This window comes from Cupressus sempervirens, chromosome 2 (genome assembly GCF_028749045.1).
Source record: "Cupressus sempervirens isolate cs-2001-9-10 chromosome 2, ASM2874904v1, whole genome shotgun sequence".
NCBI lineage: Eukaryota > Viridiplantae > Streptophyta > Pinopsida > Cupressales > Cupressaceae > Cupressus > Cupressus sempervirens.
Window position 1 is genome coordinate 454,324,605 of NC_143119.1, and position 18,693 is coordinate 454,343,297.

Sequence of the window (18,693 nt, forward strand, 5' to 3'; positions counted from 1 at the left end):
GGATTATATGTCATCCAAGGAACAAGTTACATATATCTTCACAAAGCAATTACCTAAAGATGCCTTTGGAGGTAAGGTGGGGGCCATTCCCCTACCAAAAAAGAACTAAGATGCTATTCCTACATCAATCCAATGGACTCATTGAATATATAATAGTGGATTGATGTTAAGGGGACAACTTCTCAGCCGAGTAGTTAGAAATAAAGTAATTGGGAGTGCAAATATTTGTTATGACAGACAGGTGACTTGTGATTGAGTGACACCTTTGACATTGTTGTCAAAGGGGAAGAAGAACTAAGAAGTTAGGGAAGGAAGTATTAAGTAACAAAGGGGAAGAAGACTTGGCTAGTAAAGAAGGAGAAGAGTCGAGAATATGAGATGATGCATCAACTAAAGGGGAGCAAAATGTTACTAGGATAGTTAATCATAATTGGTGTTGCCATCAATGCTAAAGAGGGGGATTGTTGACATAATTGATGTAGAATATGTTGATGCGACGTTATAATTAATGTTTGATGTTTAATTGATTAGATGTGTTATCATTGATGTCAATTTAAAGGTTGTTGGTTGATAGTTCATCGAGAGCATTGTTCTAGTATATACAGAGTGGAAATCATCTTGAAAGTTGTGGTGCAATAAGGAATGAAGTGTGTGGTAGGTATAAATGACTAAGGGATGTCTTGTGACGTAGTGTCTACCATTGTACAAGCTGAAAATAACTTGACCAAGAGTTAGGATGAAATGAAGTACGACAAAGCAACCAATAAGAATAATTAGTGACAAATAATGAATGATTTGATTGTCCTATCAAATCTATGAGGATTTAGATGGCGTGGCTTTGGATTTATGATTGATACTTAGTTATATTAATGATAATCACAAAATATTTTATTTATCGAAAGTCATAGTTTGGATCAATTGAATTTTGTTTAGAGGAAAATTCATGAACACTTAGAGCAATTTACAATCGATCCTTAATCCATAATGTTTGGGTCAACTCCGATGGATCATTCACGAGATTAAGTGTTTTGATGATGTGGTAATGATGGGCTATAATGAATTGGCCATATATTGATTGTTGTGATTGAATTTCTCGAAGTCTTGCATGTTATAAGACAAAGTGAAAAGAGTCAAATGTTATTTGTTGAATTGATGTGTGATTCAAATTGGTGATCAAGTGAATCTAGTTAATAATGTATTAGGGTTTGGTAACACATTTTCGTGGAACAAAAGAGAAATTCAAGTTAATATGTTTTTGTTAGCATAGTAGCTGCCATAGCAAATGAATAATGTATTTACATTTGAGAATGTTGTATTTGCAAGATTGTAAATCATGAATGTTGGATGCAATGAATAACTGAATGAATAACTGATTAAATAGTTAATTGGATCTATACAAACAATAGAGAAGTGCTATTTCGAAATCACTTCCCCTCACTCGTAAGGAGGACAAACAAGATCCTATAGATTTTAGGTTGGGAAGAACGTCACAATGTCGGCTTTGCTTTTCCTTAGAATAGCGAGGGCAAGTTGATGAGGCGCAAATAAGAAACCGTAAACCTAAATTGCACTTGGCATTGGGGAAGCGATTAGGAACGAGGCAGACATTTTCAGAGCGAAGTGAGTTCTTCAATTCGTAGAGCGGGCGCAAAAATGGATTCGAAGAAGCGAAAAGTGGAAGAAAACGGTGGGACGGGGGAAGTGGAAGTAGAAGTGGCGGCCGAGGATGTGGGGAAAATGATAGAGGGCTTCACACGGGAGCAGCTTGCGGAGATTGTGCAGGAGGCGGGGGCGAAGCACTTGGACGTCCTGCAGGCGATTCGAGGAATTGCAGACAAAGATCCCGCCCAGCGCAAGCTCTTCGTGCGGGGTCTCGGATGGGACACCACTACCGAGTCCCTCAAGTCCCTCTTTTCCCAATTTGGCGAGCTGGAGGAAGGGGTTGTCATCATGGACAAGAACACTGGTAAGAGCAAGGGTTACGGCTTTGTCACTTTCAAGCACATGGATGGCGCTATTAAGGCCCTCAAGGAGCCCAGCAAGAAGATCGATGGCCGTATGACTGTCAGCCAGCTAGCATCCGCTGGCTCCTCTCAGCAACACCCCCAGCCCTCTGCTGACGTTTCGGCCAGGAAAATCTATGTTGGCAATGTTCCCGTTGACATGTCTGCTGATCGCCTCCTCAGTATGTTTTCTCAGTATGGTGAAATCGAAGAAGGCCCCCTGGGCTTTGATAAACAGTCGGGCCGATCAAGGGGTTTTGCCCTTTTTATCTTCAAGACAGTGGATGCTGCCAGGCGGTCTTTAGAGGAGCCCACCAAGGTCATTGATGGACATCAGTTATTTTGCAAACTGGCCATGGAAGGTCAGAAGCAAAAGCCCGGTGGGGGTAATCTTGGGGCCTCTGCGGCTTCTGATGTATCTGACATTGGCTCTTTGAACCAGAACCAGCATCAGCCCCAATCCCATGTGTCTGGGATTCAGCTGGGTGGCGGTTACATGACCCCTGGACTTGGGGTTTCTAACCCTATGGGTTTAGCCGGGCATCACGGGCTGGGTGCCTCAGCGCTATCTGGGCTTGGGACACACGCCAATCATAGCGGTATTCATCCATCGGGATTGCATGGAGCGTCGAACCCTGTGGGATCCTCATTGGGCATGGGGGTTTATGGGGGGCTCGGACCTTATGGAGGTGGAGGCGGATATGGGGGCAGCAGTCAGGGCTCGCTCGGGGCAGGAGGAGGTGGTGGTGGTGGTTATCCTTCTCTCTTCCCCTCTTCCGCTACTTCTCAAAGTGGCAGCTTTGCGGATGGACCAGGTCACTATCCCCTTTCTGCCTATCAAAATCAACACCATCAATCAGGAGCATCTCCTGTACCGCGACTTCCGGGGAGTGGAATGTATCCAGGTGGCCAGCCCTTCTATCCTGTTTAGGTATGTTTCTTGTTCCATCCTTTGTTGAAAGTTTGTTTTTTCCTGGCAACTTTTGGTGCCAAACTTTAGCTGTTAGGAGGTAGTTTTCTATCTTTAAAAAAAATTAGATTCATAGTTCAAAGTTCTCGAAATTACCTTGTCTCAACATTTTCTTATCTTATAGTCATGGGTTTATATTTTCATAACTACGCCTACGCCGTGCATTTTTTGAGTTTTTTCCCAAAAAATTCTTCTTCAATCGGTGCTTAAGGACTCACATCCTTAAGAAGTGGGTTTCCTTGCCTAGCCCGTTTGATCTGGGGTTTTCTGGTTCGGGAAAGGGTTTCTCAAGTAGTCAATTCTTGCCAGTGGGGTGATTTATGGATGTGGATGATAGCATTTTTTGGCCTGATAACAAGCTTTCTATGTTTTTGTTTTAGATACCCATTTACATCATAGACAACCTCTATATTGTAAATAATGTTTGTTTTGTTCATGTCTTGGTCTTTGCTGAAGATTGAACGGTGTAAATGATTTGTACTTTGAACTGAACAATTCTCTCCTTTTTTTTTCTATAAATGAATCGTGTTCTGTGCTCTAAATAATATATAGTGTATCCCACATTTTGCCTTCTAGGTGTAATTTAGAAGTCTTTGCCCATTATTGCTTGGAAGTTTTTATTTGCTTTCTTTGTTGTAGTACTTTTCTGATGCACATTATTTTACTTGGGTGAAACTATGTTTGTCATTGTTTTATACTAAGGGGTTGTTAATTTTACTTGAAGTTGGGAATCTTGGACTGCCAAGTGATCACAATTGCTTTTGTGTACTTCCCAACTGCATATTGGATTCTGAAATGTTTGACAATGGGTGCGATATTTTTGAAGGTTTTATTTTTCTGCCTGTGTTTTTTAACATATAGATTTTTTTAGCAATTTCCTTATTCTCTTGATCGCTTAAGTATGTCTTTTTTCTTCCTTTGTGGCGGCAATTTTTAATGCATTTAATTGCACGAAATTTGACTATGAAAGATTAGATGTAGATTTTCGATGGGCTGTGTAACTTTTGCATGTTGTGCCATACTGCTCTAATGTAATCTTGTGCTTTGGGGTTGTGAGATCCTATATTATGATATTCACTTTGATTTCTTTTATGATTTTACTGTCTTGTAATTTTCCTGTAAATAAGGCAATAATGGTGAAGCGTGTGTTATTATTGATGGTTATATTGCTTGATGAATTAATAATGTGTCAGTTCTGTTGGTTAGCTTGGTGAAATTTGTGCCTTGGTGACATTGGTGATTGGTTTCTTCTTGCACGTTGTGCAATGATAACCCTGCGATTTTGATTTCCACAAATTGAGTTCTTATTGGGCAAACAAGCACCTTCTTTTGAGTATAGTTGTGTTTTGCATTTTTTATGCTGATGTTTTCTCTGATCTACTGTCTCATTCATTCCAGTAGATTTTCGATGGGCTGTTGTGAGATCCTATTATGATAATCACTTTGATTTCTTTAATGATTTTACCGTCTTGTAATCTTTCTGTAAACAAGGCAATAATGGTGAAGCGTGTGTTATTATTGATGGTTATATTGCGTGATGAATTAATAATGTGTCAGTTGTGTTGGTTAGCTTGGTGACATTGGTGATTAGTTTCTTCTTACACGTTGTGCAATGATAACCCCGTGTTTTTGATTTCCACAATTTGAGTTCTTGTTATTGGGAAACATGCACCTTCTTTTGAGTATACTTGTGTTTTGCATTTTTTATGCTGATGTTTTCTCTGATCTACTGTCTCATTTCATTGCAGTAGGCTTATTTTAAGAGTGGACTTATCTTGGTCTTGCAATTGGAAACTGTGAATGTTATGAACATGACATTGCCTGAGATGCTACTAGCACCAAGAAGCATGTTTGTTTGAGCTTGTGTTGGGATGAGCTTGTTTCTTGCAAGTGATGTGAATTTTGACAATGAATTTGATTCAGGTCTTTGATGGATACATCTTTGCTAAGCAAATGAGAGGTGGGAGTTTGAGTTGCTTGTTATTACTCTGAAGGCATGATTGACTAATGCTGCTGATTTCAAGGATTTTGCAAGTTCTGATGTTTAATTGCTTGTCCATAGTGGACATTGTTTTTCTATTATACACATGACAGTCCATTAATTTTGGATCTTACACTAGTAATGTAGTTTTTAGGAGTTGTGAACTCCACGTTGTATTGTAAAGATAAGATCTGTTACTAAGTGTTTTTTATCTTTGAGTTTTTGCTTTTCTGATATGATGCGATAATAGTATAGGGAAAACATGACTTGCTTGTGAAGATATGTGTACTTAATCTATATAGTGACAACTTAAGTCTAATATGGATTATCATTATTAGCCAAAGAAGCAAATGCTATAGGGTAACCTAGTTTATATTTTAAAGAGCAACTAGCTTCTTATTTATGTAAGTGTTCTTTTATGAAGTATTTTATTTTGGTAAATATATACATAGTATTCTTTGAAGCTGTTATTTTTGACTTTGCTATAATGTTGTCCTCTGTGGAAGTCAATTTATTGAGAGATTTAAGAGTGGGTTTCTGTGTGATTACACTCTAGGGGATTTGTTGTGGGATCACTATTGTTTAATTATCTATTATATAGGAGGATTGCCCATTATGTATGCATTATTGTGTCAGTACTGGTTGACCTGTGTTTGTTGCAAGGTACATTATATTCAGATTGCTAGGTCTATCTATAATCATCCCTTTAGAGATGATGTTAAACGAATTCTATTTATCTACTGTTTGCTGTTTTCTGACAGTGTTGATTCTTGTTCTGCAGTTTGAGTAGTATGTGGACTTTGTACGCTTTATTGTTTTTACTTTTGTTTGAACCTTGTATTGTTTGCTTGCATGACCTAATTTTTGAGTTTCACATGAAATGGTATGAATTTGCATTCTTTAGATTTTTGTGTTTATTGCTTCAGTCGGGTCATTTCGAACAAATGTGTATCCATTGTCATCTATTTTATGTTCCGTCAGTTTGCCTCTTGTTTCTGCATAATTTAAATGTTATGTTTTATTGTTTTATGGTATTTTGTGTACATCTTCTAATTGCTTGTCAATAGGTTTCACAACACTGGAGTTTTGTATTCACTACTGCTGTTCCTTTAAATTTTTATTACAAGAAACGTTGCGGGAGGATTTGCCTAATATTAAACTAATTTGTCTTGTAAATTATTTGCTTATTTTTACCTAATTTGTTTGAATCAATTAGTGATCAGATTTTATAAAGCTTACATTGTATGTTGATTGAACCACTATTTGCTATTGAAGATAATGAGATTATGCTATTTCACTGTTTGTGTGTTCTAGTATTCTGTTTAAATTGTTTGGTCTCGTTAGCATGCATTTTTATTAAAATAAAGAAATGGAATAATTCACATTCGCCATTTTTTGGTTATGATTACATGACATGACACTTGTTTATTTGCTTGTACTTTTTTGTGATTACCCGGAAATGTTGCGTTCTGTGTGTTTTGGGGAAACATTGGTGATATGCAGCTATGTAATGTTTGTTCTTTCTGTTATCTTATCAATAATTTGCATTTTTCTGGCTTGTTCATTTCTAATTCTGTTTGTTACAATTTTATGAAATTTTAAGCGACTTGTTTATTTAATCTCCAGTTTCCTTGGGGTTATAACTCCTGAATATCTCACGGATTTTAGACTTAGCCAATGAGGTTTGCTCCCATTGGCAAAAATTTGTAGCAGAGTTCTTTACTGGATATTGTACTGAAAAGTAATAGGTGGTCGCATCTATTATCGTTATAATTTTTATTTAATTATGACATTTGTGGTTTGTAGATTATATTTCATTCAAATTTTAATATTGCTTTATCATACTGTATCGATTATGTCAGGCAAATTGCAAAACAATTTTAAAACATATTGAATGTAGAGTAGAGTGATTCTACACAATGTAGTGGAGTGTGGGATATGCTCAAATCCACATCAATGTAAATGTGTTTATTTCAGTTTAATCATATTAAATCGTTTGAAATCTCTCGAGGTCTATTATTCTATATAATAGTTTTATAGTAGTTTTGAAGAGTAATTTAAATTGTTGTTTCAAGAAAATAATTTTGTGGGTTGGACTGTTTTTCAAGAGACGACGATATTAAAGAATTTTTGGATGGAATATTGTTTGGATCATATCATTTTTAGGCTTCTCATGCTTTGGAGCTGTGAAGTTGTCTATTTAGGTTAAGACATTTGCAGATCAATTTAGACCTTTGCTTGAATTGATGCTTGTAGACACCAAAATTTGCGGGCAAGCAAGTCCTAGAATGTAAATGAAAATTAGACAAGGTTTTAAGGTTTTTAGTTATGTTTAGAACATGTACATATCAATTATAGTTGAGCATAGCCAAGTTGGAGTAAAGAGAAAATTCAAAAGAATATTTACATTGGACATCGACATTTACACCAAATTCTATTTTTTCCTAATAGTGTAGATGTATCATGTAACACATATTATATGTGCTCAAAGTTGTTACGTAGTATTGCATTAAAATTAATGTTATATTGTTCGGGCTCTGAAGTGAGTTCCCTTTTCATTTTAGCAAAGAAATGTTTTTTTTATACGTGTAGCAAAGAAATAAGCTAACTAATTAATTGAATCATATAAAAGTTATGCCTAATGTAATAGTTACTATTCAATTTTTCGTTTGAAGTTTGAGTAATTCAACTTATCAAAAATTGGGCTAGTGTTTGAGTTATCCAATTTATAAAAACTTGCGCTAGTGCATCCGTAATAGTTAATTTAGACATAACAGTGTGGCCATTTTGATGAGGACTTGGTTGGGATGGATAGCTAATCACTTGTGGCACAAAGAAAGTGTCTCGGGCCTGGTTGGGATGATAGTTGAAACTTATGGCACATAGGACAAATGTTTCATCTTTGGGAAAATGAGTAGCGTTGATTACATCAATGAAGCATTATTCCTTTCAATCTCTCACTTGCAAAGGGGATAATCATTGTAGAGGTTTTGCCTTTGATCTCTCAATTGGAATGGTTGCGATCACTTTAGAGTTTTGGAAGGATCGGGCTTGGTTGGGATGGATAGCCAAAACTTATGGCACATAGAACAAATGTTTTATCTTTTGGGTAAATGAGCAATGTTGGCTACATCAATGAAGCATTTGCATGATAAGTTCTATTCCTTTGAATTTTGCAATTGCAAAGGTGATAATCAATGTGGATGTTTGTGCATTTTGCTTATGTAATAATAATGACATTGAATGATGCTTATGATAATTTTTTGTGTACTGTTTGGTGAGGGCTACCCATGTATATCATAATAAAGGAGACATGATTGATACTTATGGATTTATTATACTTGTATAGATGGGGGGTATGAATTAGTGGTTATACAAGTGAAGTTTACTAATTATTGTTTTATATGGTTGAATGTCTAAATGTGTACATATATGATCAATATTAATAATGATGGGTGTATTTTGCTAATGTTTAACATATTATGAGAATGTGTTGACTAATTTTTTTGATCGGTAACAATGTGTAATAATTATTACGGTGATTATTTGATTTTTTGGTTCTTGGTTGTAATGCACATGATTATTAGTGTGGCTATGAAGGGGATACCATGGTTAACTTTTTTGTTTATGATAAAATATGAGGAGAAAATGAGTTTTATAGAATAAAATGTTGATTGAACAGGATAAAAATGTTTCCTTCAATAATAACTTAGATAATGTAGATTAATATGGATATGGAATGAATGCTCGAGGATGTGGTGAGATCAATAGATGATTGGTCTTTCTTTGAATGTAAGTGATGTGTGGTCTTTCTTTGAATTTAAGTGATGTGTGGAAATGAACTCAATTAGATACAAGAATGGATCTAATGTGCAAATGTATATGAACCAATGCATAGGGCCAACAAATAATCAACAAAAAAGAGGACACTTCATCGCTAAGAATGTTTCTCATGGCGTTGGTAGTAAAGTAAATAAAAGGGATATCACTATGGATCTAATGTGCAAATGTATATGAACCAATGCATAGGGCCAACAAATAATCAACAAAAAAGAGGACACTTCATCGCTAAGAATGTTTCTCATGGCGTTGGTAGTAAAGTAAATAAAAGGGATATCACTATGCCTCATGAGGCATTTGATTGCACTGGTAGATGACATAACGAAAAGGCCATCAACACCAAATGAGGCATTTAATGACTCTGGTGACCCACATGTGTATACTACAAAAATACATCACAAAAGCAATAAACCTTGCTTGTTTTATGGGAATATGGAGATTAGTTTGGTAGTACAATTGTTGCCATTGTCACATGTTTGGGTAAGTGTTCTAACATATTTGGTATCCATGTTTTGTAACACTAAAAATACATGGAGATCAGTTTGGTAGTACAACTGTTGCCATTGTCACATGTTTGGGTAAAAGTGTTCTAAAATATTTGGGATCCATGTTTTGTATCACAGATGTAGCTTTGTAAGTTGTGTCATATACAATTTCTTGCTTGGGTAGGCCTTATTTTGGTGTCCCTAGCCTTCCATGTTTGTTATGCTTGATTTGACATAAATTTTGCTTGGTAAAGAATAATTTCACTTATGTTTTTGCCTCTTCTAAAAATTAGGATATTTGGTCTCAATTTTGGGCCTTAGTGGAGTAACTAGGGTGACATGGATGCCATGTTAGCTACAATAGAGCAACTTGGTTGCCCCATTTTTTGGAATTGGGTAACTAGGTTCATCATCTTCATTGAACCCCAAATTGAAGTCTTCCAACAATTACTTTGTTTAAGTGGGTTTTAAGCCTATGTTGCCTTTCTTTGAATTTTGTATCCTAAAATGATGTGTGAGGTTTATAAGATAGCTTACCTCCCTCATTTGGACATACAATACAAGCATTTACAAAAGGCAAGGATATCTCAAAAGCATCTATAAGATAATAAAGGCAATTCAAACAATCTAACAAACACATCAAGTGTATTAAGCATTGGAGATCATGGAATTATTTGTGTAGGTTTGAAGTCCCTTCAAAACTAGTTTTTGCCTTACTAAAAACATTTAACTATTATATTTGCCAGGCAATGGTAGATCCTTTGTCTTTTTGATTATACTTCATTTTCCCATGTTGGTGGATTGCACTAGTTATTTCTATAAGCTTGTGTGTGAAATTTTATTTTGACATTAATGAATAAAGAAAGAATCATCTTTGCAATGCATTCTCCTAAATGCACAAATGTAAACACCAACCATAAATTATTCCACATATTATCCTATGGGATCAATTGTGTGAATAATACCTTGCAAACCTCACAATAGGCCTAATTAGCCATAATTATTGAAGCAACTACCAACTAAACATATTTCCAAGACCCCAACCATACCAAGTGACAATCTTCTATTTTGGTCCCAAATAAAGGATTTTGCGCTCATTTGCATAACAATGGTTAGCAATATTGGAGTTTGTGGGGGAGGCTATCGGGGATTCTTAAATAGTTGATACAGAGTCTTCTGATTTGTTTAAGATGATGTATGCTGGCATTCTTGTGGAGGTTGATGTTTCTAAGGGTCTCTCTAAATAGATTACTTTGGCTTCTCCAAATGGTTCAGGGACCCATAATCTTGATTATGAGGGTATTCCTTTGAGATGTAGTGAATGTCACAAGACTGGCCATCTCGCTATGCAGTGTTCTTGTGATAAGGTTAGATCGAAGAAATCACCTTCTTGGTGGTTGGGGGTTTCAGACCATCATTACGCGGTTCTAAAAGTATTTAAGGAAGGGGATGGGGTGGATTGTAGATGATAATGTTGCTATCTTTGATGATAGAGATGTTGTCTCTAAGACGACTTTGGTTCAGAATGTTAAAGCTATCCCTTCTCTTGTTGTTGGCTTTGTCCAAAACATTGTTGCTAGAGTTGGTTTAATTGTCTTATCCCCTGTTGCTATGAGTATTGATGCCCATGTTTCTTCTACAAGGGTTTTGGGGGTTAGTAGTGGTGCTACCCCTTTCTCTCCTATGGATACGCTTGCGGTTTGCCTTGGTTCTTTCGATTTATCTTTGTATTGGCATAGATAAGATAATATTATTAATGTCCAACAAAAGACCACAATGAGGGTCTATGGGACTGGAAGCTTACAACAAGAAGATAGCAGACAAACGGAGGACCAAATGGTGACCACAAAAGAATTAAGTACAACAAACGAAGAAGAAGGAGAAAGTAGGAGACAACACAAAAAAGATTAGGTATCTATCCTCGCAGGGAAAAAAGTCCAACAATGACTGATCAGTGTGGCTACCAGAGGCCCTATGATGAAGTTGAATGCTACAAGAGGAGTGTCGCTAGCAAAGATGCCCCCTACGGGGTCTCACAAATCTGGAATGGCTTGTATTAGGGAGACTGTACGGACGCTTCACACTCCAAATTGGAATAAGGGTGAGAAGAAGGTTGTAATAAGATGTGTCTAGGCCTGACTCCTAGGAAATGAAAGTTGCAAAGTATGATCACAAAGTTGCAAGGACTCACAGAGATAGAGCGCAATGCAATGCTGATTGGTGTACTTGAAAAAATCTGAGAGGGATCTGTAATCTCTCAACAAGTAGTAAAATCTCCCTTTAATCTTGTAGTATATGGGGCATCTGAGAAGAGAACGAGTCTCAAATTTTGCCTTAGCTACGATACAAAGTGTGCACACCCGATCCTCTCTAGCAATATAGTGATCAACTTGGATCCAGAGTCTGTGCCAAAGGAGATATGCAGGGCGTGTGTCCAATATCTATGCAAGTACTCAGGGTGAACAATAATCCCATCTCAAATATCTAAGAAGTGCTCGGAATAGAAAGCCATCCTCGGATGTAGTCCCCCTGGAGGATCTACCCATGTTCATATGATATACTGCTTGTAGATGTCAAGTCTGACATGCTCGTTCAACTCATGTCGAGAGGGAAGTAGATGAGCAGGAGTGTCTAATGAGAATTGTATGGAGGGAGATGGTCGATTTATGATCCCAACTGAACTCAGTAGGATAGTAACCTGAGCATACCAACATCGGGCTCTAATAGCTAGATCAGAGCTTGCAAGAGCAATTGAGGAGCAGTAGGCTAAGGGGATTTGTGTTGGCCTTCAACCGAGTTTGCAAAACCACATAGATGGTGGAGAAACTAGGTTAGGTAAAAAATGGCTGCAACCTGGAATGGGTGAGCTCCAAACTCGACCAAAATAATATTGGAGGGGGTAGATCTGTGACATTTAATAATCCGACGGAGGAGCAGAGTTTGGGTATGCATGATCATGGCCCAATTCGAGTCTAAAAGGGAAGGACCCCAAACCATCGCACCTTAGAGCACTATAGGTCTTACTAAGGAATCCATGAGGGATAACTTAAATGATGTGTCATGAAAGTGGTGTTTGAAGCACTGTCTCTCAAGCAAGGCAAGGGAACCCAACCTTTTACTGATCTTAGGCTGAATGGCCGATCTCAAGCTAAAAAGAGATTCGAAAAACTTAACCCCAAGGTATGTGTAAGATGATGTATTCTCATCTTCTTGACCTTGGAAGTGAAAATGGAGATGTGAGGTCTTCAAACCACTGAAGACCATAACATGAGTCTTCTTAAGGTTCATGACCAGCTGTCTCATGTCACAAAAAAAATGCAAGTCTTATCCCAAATCCTCTGAAGCCCCTCAGGAGAAGAAGAAAGAAGAACCACATCATCAGCAAAGAGGATGGAGATCAATACCTGGTGTAGGTGATAACCATCACCTGGAAGCGAGGAGTCACCGAGAAAAGCCTTGAGCTCATCAATGTAGATTCTGAACAAGGTGGGCGAGAGAGGGCAACCCTACTTCATCCCAATGGTGCTCTGGATAGGGTCGGAGAAGCCCTTTGTGGTCTTGAGTCTACCAATCACTCTCTCATATAACCTCATGATAGCCATTAGTAAGATCTCAAAAATACCAATATCTCTCAATTTCTAAAAAAGGGCCGCTTTGGGGATGGAATCAAAAGCCTTACAAAAATCCACAAAACAACAGTAAAATTTCTTCGAGTGGTGCTGAGCCTCCTCAATGATAGCCCGTAGTGTAAAGATATGATCCATTGTCTGGTAGTCTGCCTTGAATCTTGCTTGATCCTTAGCCATTCAATTCCTCATGTTGAGCTCATTGGATAAAATTGTATTCAATGCTGTAGCATACAGTTTGGCAAATGTATGCCCAATCATGATGGTCCTATAGTTTTTGGGATAAGAGGTCAACCCAGACTTATGGATCGGGTGAATAACGTGTCTCAACCAAGAGTTCAGAAAACAAAAACAAACCACTCTATTAAAGAGTAGAGAGATAAGGGCCCCACGATCGTGGTGTCGAGCTTGAAGAGCTCAGCCTGAAAACCCTCCTCATAAGCTGCCTTGTTGCATCTCAGAAGTTTGATGGCCTCGTAAATGCTGTTGAAAAGTTGGAGGGTGGATGGATATCAGGTAAAGGAAAAAAAGTCAAATCCTCCAAACCTTTGTTTGATATGTCTTTACGTTCTCAAAAGATTGGACCAAAATGTAAATCTTGATGGTCTTTTGTTTTTTGCTTGGCTGGTCTATAGCCCTTGTGTTGGGAACTATTGCATGTCCCTCTAGAATGTTGGGTGGTGTTCCATAGTTGTGTTAAGATTCTTCATTGTTATATCTTTTATGTCTCTTTGTACAAGGTTTTGGGTCCTTTCAAAACTTGTTTTTGAAGGATTTGAGCAATACACAAAACAAATCCATGAGACCCTTGAATACTTGCATGTAGAAAACTTGTCACCGAGAAGAAAAAAATAAGAAGAGGCAAGGGTTTGCTCTGAAAATATGCAAATTATATTATCAAAAAAAGAAAAGATTCATCTATAGGGGTTTTGACGCCTTCTAAATCCAACCGTGAGGTTTATTTAGTAATTATTAAATGGTAATAATTACTAAATAATTGCTAAAAAGTTGCTAAAAATAGGGGTTTTGATGCCTTTTGAATCCAACTATGAGGTCAGTTTGTCCTCAAAGTGCTTCAAATTTCAGAGACCCCCTATTTCACAAGAAATACTCGAAAAAATTTCAGATCCGATCTGTCAAACTCTCGTTCTCCTTTTTCTCCAAAACCCAACAAGCTACAACAGATCTGGCTTTGATATCATGAAGAATTTGAGCAATACGCAATACAAATCCACAAAGTCGTCGAATACAGAGAAGAAAAAGACAAGAAGAGGCAATAAATATGTAAATTGTATTGTCGGAAAAAGAAAAGATACAAGATAATTACAAAGGATCTATCCTTATATGAGGAGATCAAAACCCAAAATGGGTAACCTAAAAGATACAAAGGGTAACCTAAAAGGTAAAATCCATTTAATAATTACTAAATAATTATTAAATAGAATGCAAAAGTGCATAAAGTGAAATCTTAAGAAGGGAGAAAGTGAAATGAAATTAACCTTTTTCTCTAATAGTTTTTACGTAATTAAACCAATTTCAATAGATGGATCCAAAATAGATAGAAAGCTATTCAAATGAATTCAAATCTAAATGTGAGGGAATTAATGCAAAACAACCATATTCAAATTTGCACTCAAATTTCCAAAAACCTATGCATTCTCATCAAACAAATTGTTTATCTTATGACTCTCAACTATTCTCCTCGTTTTAACAATCTCAAATGGGCACGAATCAAGAGTTTCTAAACTTCTTTTGCATCGTACACTGACCAAATCTCCAAAGCTACCGCTTGAACCTAACAAGCCATGCTCGTTTGGTTGCAAGAATATGATTTAGGAATTGGAATCTGAAGTCCTTGATTTGAGATTTTGGAACTTGAAATCCATATTAAGATTTTTGGAATTTATCAAGGGATTGTTTGGTTCAAACCCCAAAAATTTGATATTTGGGATTTGTTATTCCAAGTGTGTTTGGTTCAAAATATGAATATAAAAGTTACAGTGAAAAATAAGATTCATATCTCCAATTTGTTCAAGGACCTGTTCATGGTGCTTTGAACTCCACATATGCTGAAAATGTCGATGTTCATTACAAAATAAAAATTCAAGAAAAAGTTAAGAGAAAGACCAAAGAAATTCAAATACTAGTTGTTTTATTTAATCCAAACATATGAGCAGGTGCAACAATAGCTGAAATTTTCCCCCAATTTCTAAAAATTGCATTCATACAATTTTTTGCAATAATCTTTCTAATTTCTTCAAGCAACATTTGCTAATTTTTGTAAAATGGTGTTCAAAGGGTAGCCAAAGTTAAAACTCAATTAAATTTCAAAAATATGTGCAAAAATAGGTGCTACCAAATGGGCATTTGATGTCAAATCTAATTAAATTTCGCTTTAGTTGAAATCCTCATTTTCAAAAAAATTGGGAATTAAAATGGGATTTCCAAATAACAAGTATTTTGAGGGGAGACAAAATTCTTGTTTTGGGGGTCAAATGGGGGTATCAAATCCACACTTCCCTAATTCCCAATTCCCATTTTGTAGACCTAAACAATGAATTAGGAATTTTTGAGACTTTCGAATTCCAATTCCTGCTCAAATCCGTGATTTCAAATTTGAATTTGACAACTTTTATCATAATGATCTTAAAACTTTGCAATCAACACATAAGACCTTAGATTGTCTTCATTGCATCAACAATGACTTAAGAACACCTAAATCACTCAACTAGACCCTTTAATTACATAATTACATCCACTTGCTTCAATGAGCTACTTTTGACAATATTTTGGCAAAATGACAATTTTGCAAATAACTAACCACTTTTACACAACAAATGGCTTTACATGCCTTATTACATCAAATAAGCTTGGATATTCCCCGTTACGCATCACTTGTGGTTCTATTACATAACTAGGTCGGATGACCCTTATTTAGTTGTTTCGAATATTTGTCTAACATTTTGGTTGAGATGTGAGTTATCATATTGTGAGATATCTCTTTATACAAATTTGCCTGTCACTAGAAAACTCGTCAAAGGAGTTACCAAGTGTCTCCTCCTTGGAATGGTAGTAAGTTATTGTGCAATTCACCCACTAGCTGCATATATAGGAAAACCTATTATATACATAATTTTAACTCATTTATGTAATTCATTTGGCCTTTGTGTCTCATGGTTTGTGGAATTTTGGCCTTTCCTATTTTATCATAGAAATCCCAATAATTGCCCTATTTGGCTCTCTTAATCTCCATTGAATTAAAAAAGGTAGATTACAAAGTAGTTTTATAGCATTGTACAAATATTTTTCTTGGCATGCTTTTTAAATTTGGAGCAAGATAATCTTTTAGTTTCTCTTTAAATACTGTTGTTTACTAGTTTCAAGAAAAAGTAACCTCACATTAACATGCTTTTGTTCTCCCATTTTTATACATACATATATTCATCTCTTCATCTCTTGAAGCATAAGCTTTGTATTGTGATGTGACTTCCCATATGGATGTTCTTGGATGCAATTAATCACCTTTTTAAATGATTATATAACTTTTGATATTATCTTTTTGTAGTTAGATCCCTAATTAAATGGTCATTCTCCCTTCTTGGAAGACCATGTTCTCTCTTGTGATGAGAGCTCTCAATTTTTTTTTTCTCTTGTAAATCATTTCTCAACATATTTTCTTCATATTTTGTAATTTGTATTATAAATGTTGATCCTATTAGAATGGACTCATGGGGAGTCAACATATTTTCTTCATACTTGTAACTTTAACACTTTGGTTAAAGAGATTAAGGAGGGCAAAATTCAAATGGAGGAGCTGATTGACCCTACCCTTGTTATTTTGAGTGACATCACAAAGGACAACCCTCAGATGGATGTGCTTAATAATGCTTAAAACAATGCTATTGATAGTTATCGAACCACTAAATGGACTTTTCATGAAATCTAGGAACTCAAATATAGAGTGGGTAGACTGGAAAAGGATAATTGCAACATGCAAAACATGAAACAGAGAAGGAATAGGAAATGGATAACAGAGTGGAGGAAGTGAAGAGTAGAGTTTAGACTATGGAGGGCACTTTGCAGAGAATTGCTGAGCAAAACTATAACATTCTAAAAGAATCAAATGACAACATAAAGGTGCTCATAAAAAAACTTGAAGAACACATGGCTAGTAAGGAGGATGACCAATCTCCTAACAGTGGGAAGGATAAGACTCCAGAGGATGGTTTGAGAAAGAGAACTAGATCTAGCACAAACAAAAAAGACATCCAGGACCCTGAGAAAGATCTTTCAGACTTGAAAGAGGCGGTTGGAAGAATGACTGAGCTAGAGATTCGAGTTGCGAAAATCCTCAGAGAAATTGCTTGAGCCGTTCTCCTAGCTTATTGTGCATGTCTTGGTTTTTTTGCTCTGCTTCCTTGCTTATTTATGTTTTTTCTTGTTTTGTTGTGGGAGGCCGTTGTTTCTGTCATTGACTTTTATGCTGATGACACTTTAAGCGCTTTATCTATGTTTTTCTTTTACTATTGTAGGGTTTCAGGGCCCCATTAAAACATGTTTTTCCTTAATCAATAACTTCAACACGTCTCTTATCTACCAACATAATCTTATAACTCTTTGGTGACTTATTTCATCTTCCATGCCTCCTAAGGAGCAACAAACTACTGTTAATTGAAAACAACATTGTTTTAAGTGGAAATAACTTATATCCTTTTCTTGTATTTATTTTCACATCTCCCTTTCAAGTTAATATTAAGGTGTATTGTTAGTGTAAAGTACACGATTCGTTTGTATATAAGCATATCTTGATTTACTAAAAGAAACCTTGCTAGCACAAAATGCTCATTGTGAAAATCATTTATCCAATATTTAATGGGAAAGAGATCATAATGAACAAATTATCATTGCTAGAGAATACATTTTGGAAAAATCACTAGATTTAAATTTACACAAGAAGGTAATGGACTTAAAAGTAGTTCACTATATTTCCATATGCAACAATGTATTATTCTTACCATTCATGGATTATCACACATGTATATTATCCATTCTTAGTGGTATATTTATTTATATTTTTTGAATATGAAATATCTTATTTAATGAGTTCATGTTATACGAAATTGGCCATCTCTCGATATTCTTAAGGATATCCTTTTGATCTATTTTTCTAAACATGTGGCTATGTTGAAACACAATGAGGCATGCTACGAGACGCGAAGAGAAGCCATAGGTTTGTCTTGGTAGCAAGTCAAGACCCTAGAGGTGTACAATAAACTAATTCAACTAATATGAATTTATAACCCAAAATCAGAAACTAGAGTTATTTTCATGTAAATTAGAGTTGAAAAATATTTGTGTCACTATATAAATAGTTGGATATTGAAAGAATTGAGGCCAATTCATCTTATTTTTATAATCTTCAAGTAATATTTTAAGCCTATATTATTTAAAATAGCTCATTGTACAACCTCATAGTCAAACAAAGCCTACAATGGAGACATAAAGTCAATATAATGATGTAATACCATATTGTTTGGATGTAATACATAATTTTATTTTGGAATGATTATATAATATCATGTATGTCTTTAACTTATTAACGATTACTTAAAATATGTCTATAATTACATATATATGATTAGTTATTTAAGAATGTTGACTTTTAATGAAATAAGATAATGAGTATATTTTGGAATGATATTTTAAAAAATGAAGATAGATAATGAGGCTCATCAAAGGAAGTCTTGATATAAATCATTATAGCATTTTGAATTCTAATCATATTTGT

General features: G+C 35.8%; 1 pseudogene across 3 annotated transcripts; it reads left to right on the plus strand.

The window, feature by feature from the left end:
* Positions 1–1,573: 1,573 nt before the first annotated feature.
* LOC149573011 (UBP1-associated protein 2C pseudogene) lies at positions 1,574–5,165 on the plus strand (annotated as a pseudogene). Of its 3 annotated transcripts, none has more exons than XR_016360001.1 (2): positions 1,574–2,934; positions 4,722–5,165. The product of XR_016360001.1 is annotated as a UBP1-associated protein 2C pseudogene, transcript variant X1 (transcript). The 3 variants fall into 3 exon arrangements; XR_016360003.1 differs by having other exon boundaries at positions 4,725–5,165; XR_016360002.1 differs by having other exon boundaries at positions 4,897–5,165.
* The last annotated feature ends 13,528 nt before the right edge of the window (positions 5,166–18,693 follow it).